General features: G+C 44.1%; 1 pseudogene; it reads left to right on the top strand.

The window, feature by feature from the left end:
* Positions 1 to 3562: 3562 nt before the first annotated feature.
* Positions 3563 to 5601, top strand: LOC138169595 (acetyl-coenzyme A synthetase, cytoplasmic pseudogene; annotated as a pseudogene).
* The last annotated feature ends 844 nt before the right edge of the window (positions 5602 to 6445 follow it).

The following is a 6445-nucleotide window of genomic DNA, read 5'->3' on the forward strand; positions in this document are numbered from 1 at the left end:
AAAAAAAATAAATGAGCAACTAAGAATGAAAAAAGAACCTGATCATAAAAGTCCAGTATGCTTATAGGGAAATTGAAAACATAATTTCCAAAGAAGACAATGATTTGAAAATATCTACATGCAAAGCTTCCAAAAAAAAAAAGTTTAAACATAAGCCAAAGAAGAAAAAAAAAAGGATTTAAAATATTTTAAAAATCAAATAAGGATAGAAGATATATTGGGAAGAGAAATTCATGCAAGAAAATTTTGACAAAAAAATTAACAGCTTGGGGGGGGGGAGGTGTGGAGTCAAGATGGCAAAGTAGAAACAGGAATAACGTTGGACTTGGGCTTCCACCTCCCCCAATTCATGTAAAAGGGGACTCTGAACAAATTTTGGAGCTACAGAACCCGCCAAAGGACACAAAGAAGCTAACCTCCTGCTGAGAACAGCCCAGCAGGCTGGCAGGAATCAGCCAGCACAGCACTCTGGGAGCCAAGCCCAGCCCCATGCTGAGGTTTTAGCCCCAGGGTGGGCCTGACCAACAACCAGATGCAGGGACTCCATATCCCCAGCAGTTGTGGCTTCCAGAATTATCAACATAGAAGCAAAGAACAATGTGAGAGGTCAGTGCAGTGTGGACTTTGGGATCCAGTAGTTGGGAGTGTACTGGTTGTTGCCACTGGGGCGGGAAGCCACTGAGAAGCCATGGCTATGCATCCACTGCCACATGGCAGCTTCAGTTCCTGTCCTACAAAGTGTAGGGGGACCAAGCAACCAGTCTGAGGGATAATCACTCTTGCTTTAACCTTCTTGGATCTGGATTGTGGTCTAGGATGGAGGTCCTGAGGTGTGTGACCACCTTGGCAGAGAGTGTGGAGGCTTGAAAGAGAGCACCCAATTAATACCTTCAGCAGCTGAGAAAACTCCAGCATTTGGAACAAAGCTCTGGTAGCAGAGTCCTATTGTGGCAAAAGACTCAAAAGTCAAGTAATTGAATGGCAAAATGAGCAGGCATAGGAAGCAAACCAAGCAAAGCAATCCAACATTAGACTTCTATTTTGGGGACAAAAAAGGATCAAAGCATGGAACAAGAAGAACAGAATGAAGTCAGAACTCCTGCAACAAAAGTTTCCAGGAAAAATATGAGCTGGTTTCAGGCCATAGAGGATCTTAAGAAGGAAATAAGATAAATGGAGGAAAAATTGGGAAGAGAAATGATAACAATGCAAGAAAATTACAAAATGAGAGTCAACAGCCTGACTGAGGAAAATAACACCTTAAAAAAATAGACTAACTCAAATGGCAAAAAAGGCTCAAAAAAGCAATGAAAAGAAGAATGCCTTAAAAAAGCTGAATTTGCCAGATGGAAAAAGAATCAGAAAATCTCACTGAAGAGAATCAGATCCAAAAAAAATAAATGAATAAAAAGAAGGCAATGTGAAATATCTCATGGGAAAAACCACTGACCTGGGAAATAGATCCAGGAAAGATAATTTAAAAATTATTCGACTACCTGAAAGCCATGATCAAAGAAAGAACCTAGAAATCATCCTTCAAGAAATTCTCAAAGAAAACTACCCTGACCTTTTAGAGCCAAGGGGCAAAGTAGAGGTTGAAAGAATCCACTGATCACCTCCTAAAAAAGATCCCAAAAAGAAAATTCCTAGGAATATTATAGCCAGGTTCAAAAATTCCCAGATCAAGGAGAGGATATTACAAACAGCGAGGAAGAAACAATTTGAATATTGTGGAAACACAATCAGGATAACCCAGTTTCTGGCAGCTTCTACACTGAGGGATCAAAGGGCTTGGACTATGATATTCCACAGGGCAAAGGAGCTGGGATTAAAACCAAGAAATCAAGAATCACCTACCCAGCAAAACTGAGCAATATGTTTCAGGGGAATATATGGTCATTCAGTGGAATAGACGACTTTAAAGCATTCTTGATGAAAACACCAGAGTTGAATAGAAAATTTGACATTAAGATACAAGAAGCAAGAGGGGCATGAGAAAGTAAACATGGAAAAGAAATCATAAGGAACTTACCAAAATTTAACTATTTACATTCCTATATAGAAAAATGATAATTGTAACTGATGAAACTTTTCTCAGTATGAAAATAGTTGAAGGGAATAGAAATACACACACACATCCACACACCCCCACACACACACATACACACACACAGATGTGTGTGTCTATATAGGAGGGTATATATGGGCATATGAATACATATGTGAAGGTGTGTATATATGTTTACAGGTATACATAGATAGAGGGCACAGGACCAATTTAATAGGAAGGAATGATACTTAAAAGGTAAAATTAAGAGGTGAGAGAGGAATATAATGAGAGGAAATGGGAAGAGACAGAATGGGGTAAACTATCTCATATAGAAGAGGCAAGGGTAAATGGTTACAATGGGGGGGAAGAACAGGAAGGCAAAAAGGCAAAACCTTATTCTTATTGAATTTGGCTCAATGAGGGAATGATATACACACTAAATAGGGTATCTCACCCTACAAGAGAGTAGGGTGGAAGGGGATAAGATGGGGGATGATGGAAGGGAGGGCAGGCTGGGGGGAGGGAAATTGGAAGCACCCACTTTTGAAAAGGTACAGGATCAAAGTAGAGACTAAAACAAGTGGGAGGTGGGATAGGAGGGAGGGAAATATTGTCAGTCTTTTACAATATATCTACTATGGTAATGTTTTGCATAGCTCTACATATACAACCTGTACTGAATTGCTTATCTTCCCAGTAATGTATATATATATATACATATATATATATAATATTATGTATTTTACATATATAAATTATTATTATTTATATATAAATTTTGTGTTAAATATTTATATATGTTATTATATAATATATATTACAATATATAATATAAATATATAATACAGTTATTAATACTATTTTACAAGTAATTTGGAAATAAGATATACAGGCATTAGGGCATAGAGATCCATCATGCCCTACTGGAAAAGTCGAAGAGGGTATGAGAGAAGATATGGGAGAGAGCAGATTGGAGGAGGGGATATCCCATGGAACCGCTATCATGGGGCGGTGAGCAGGGGGAAAACGAGGGAAAAAATTGTAACTCTAAATCTGGAAGAAATGAATGATGTGAACCAGAAGTTAATAAAGCATTTGAAAAAAAAATAACAGCTTGATAAAAGAGACACACAAAATACTGAAGAACATACCTCATAGAATTGGAATTGGTCAAATGATAAAAGAGATACAAATGCTCATGCAGGGAAATCACTCCTTCAAAATTATAATTCATCAAATGTATGGTAATAATTCCATGAGACATCAAGAAACAAAGTCAAAAGACTGAAAAAAAAATGAGAAAAATCTCAGGTGAAAAACAACTGGCCTGAAAAATAGATTGAAGAGAGACAATTTAACAATTACAGGATGGCACGGGCGAGAGGGAGCCGGGGCGGCCGAACAGTGACAGAGACGGGTTGGGAGCTCAGGCGCACCTCGCACGTTCCTTCCATGGCGCGCTACCGGGAGCTGCACGGCGCTAGCTAGGTGCTCGAGGCTCGGGATTTTTGGGGAGATATTGCTAAGAAATTTTACTGGAAGGCCCCATGCTCTGGCCCCTTCCTTCAGTATAATTTTGATGTGACTAAAGGGAAGATCTTCATTGAACGGATGAAGGCAGCAACTACCAACATCTGCTACAACGTGCTAGACCGAAATGTTAATGAGAAGAAACTTGGAGACCGAGTGGCCTTTTACTGGGAAGGCAATGAGCCTGGGGAAGCCACTCAGATCACAGACCGAGAGCTCCTGACCCAGGTGTGTTGGTGCGCTAATGCCCTCCGGAAGCAGGGCATTCGGAAAGGTGACCGTGTATCCATCTACATGCCCATGATGCTGGAGCTGGTGGTGGCCATGCTTGCCTGTGCTAGTCTTGGTGCATTGCATTCTATTGTGTCTGCAGGCTTCTAGGCTGATTCCCTATGCAAGCAGATTCTGGACTCAAGCTGTAGCCTCCTTATTACGGCAGATGCATTCTACAGAGGAGAGCAGCTAGCGAACCTGAAGGAGCTTGTGGATGAGGCCTTCCAGAAGTGCCGGGAGAAGGGCTTCCCTGTGAAGAGCTGCATTGTAGTCAAGCACTTTGGCAGAGCAGAGCTGGGCATGGGCACAGGTGATTCTCCCAGCCATCCCTCCCCCCATTGAAAAGGCCATGCCAGGACTTGTGGATCCCCTGGAATCAGGGGGTTGACCTGTGGTGGCATGAGGTCCTTGGGGATGCAGGGGAGGAGTGTGAACCTGAGTGATGCAACACAGAGGACCCACTCTTCATCCTTTACACCAGTGTCTCCACTGGCAAGCCCAAGGGAGTGGTGCACACAATAGGGGGATATATGCTCTACACGGCTACCTCCTTCAAGTATGTCTTTGACTTCCAAGAGGATGATGTGTTTTGGTGCACAGCAGACATTGGCTGGATCACTGGGCACTCCTATGTCACCTATGGGCCTCTGGCTAATGGGGCTACAAGTGTCCTGTTTGAGGGGATCCCCACGTACCCTGATGTGAGCCACTTCTGGAATATTGTGGACAAGTACAAGGTGACCAAGTTCTACATTATCCGCCGGCTCATGAAGTTTGGGGATGAGCCCGTCACCAAGTATAGTCGGGCATCCTTGCGGGCATTATGGATAGTGGGTGAACCCATTAATCCAGAGTCCTGGCTATGGTACTACCGCGTGGTGGGAGCCCAGCACTGCCCTATTGTGGGTACCTTCTGGCAGACAGAGACAGGTGGCCATATGCTGACCCCTCTCCCTGGTGCCACACCCATGAAGCCAGGCTCTGTGACTTTCCCATTCTTTGGTGTGGTGCCAGCCATCTTGAACGAGTCCGGGCAGGATCTGGAAGGACAAGCAGAAGGTTACCTGGTGTTCAAGCAGCCCTGACCTGGGATCATGCATACTGTCTATGGGAACCATGAGCGTTTTGAGGCCACCTATTTCTGGAAATTCCCAGGCTATTATGTAACAGGGGATGGTTGTCTTCGGGATGAAGATGGCTATTATACTGGATCACAGGCCAGATTGAAGACATGCTAAATGTGTCTGGTCACCTGCTGAGCACAGCAGAAGTGGAGTTGGCGCTGGTAGAGCACAAGGCCATCGCCGAAGCAGCGGCGGTCAGCCACCCCCGTCCCATAAAGGGCGAGTATCTCTACTGCTTTGCTTTGTCACTCTCCGGGAGGGCCATAGCTTCACCCCCACCCTCACTGAGGAGCTCAAGAAGCAGGTTAGAGAAAAAATCAGCCCTATTGCCACCCTGGATTACATCCAGAATGCATCTGGCTTGCCCAAAACACAGTCAGGGAAGAGCATGAGGTGGGTACTGAGGAAGATCGCACAGAATGACCATGACCTGGGGGACACATCCACTGTAGCTGACCAGACTGTCATCAGCCACCATTGCCAGACAGTCCTATAAAACAAGGTTCCACCCATAGCTCCTTCTCCAGACATCCCTGCTTGACAGTCCAAAGTTGTGTCCAACTCTCCACCCCTTGCCAACCATCACCCAGGCATACTAACAGGAGATGTAGCTTACATCCTCAGAGCCAGGAGATGTGGGGCAGGGCCTAGCACCTTCTGTCTTTGACAGCCAGGGCACAGGACAGGCTGGACCCCTTCCTTAGGCCTTGCCAGGAGCTGGAGCCTCTGCCAGAGTCAGGTGATGGAGGGGAGTAGAGGGTGGGAAGGGAGCTGGAGCCCTGGGAATGAGAGCAGGTGCTCGGTTCATATTCATCAGGACTGGGTCATAGGCCCTTCCGCAGGAATGCCAACACTTACCTTAGATCTGTCTTTAGAAATTGTTCCTTATTGACAGTTTGCAAAAGGTGAAAACAAAGGAAAACAAAAGCAAAATCCTGCTCTCCTTACTGGTGGAGGCATCAGGACAGGGAAAGCATGTCCACAAATTCCAGAGGCCACTGACCAGAAACCTATTAGTTTCACCACTTGGAAGAATTGCAACCCTTCCATTTTCTTGGACCCCACTGATGTTTTCTCCCTGGAACAAAAAAAAAAAAAAACCCTCAGGGCCCCATGATGTCTCCAGGTCAGGAAGAGTGAGGGGCCATTGCTAGAATTTGTGCTGCTCTCAGGTTTCTTTCCTGCCTCCATTGCACTGTCACTGAGGCTGAAAAATCCCTCAAGCCATCTATGGTTGTAGGAATAAAGTCTCTAAAATGGAAAAAAAAAATTACAGGATGACCAGAAAGTCACGATCAAAAAAAGAACCTAGACATCTGCTTTCAAGAAATTAAAGAGGAAAACTGCCCAGATATCTTAGAAATAGCATGCAAAATAGAAACTGACTCCACCAGTCAGCTCTTAAAGGAAATTCAAAATTAAATCTCCCAGGTATATTATATCCAAGTTCCAGAGCTCTCAGATGGGA

This window comes from Petaurus breviceps, unplaced genomic scaffold, assembly GCF_028583685.1.
Source record: "Petaurus breviceps papuanus isolate PSGF00001 unplaced genomic scaffold, PetGlider_PUasm1.0 126, whole genome shotgun sequence".
Classification (NCBI taxonomy): Eukaryota; Metazoa; Chordata; class Mammalia; order Diprotodontia; family Petauridae; genus Petaurus; species Petaurus breviceps.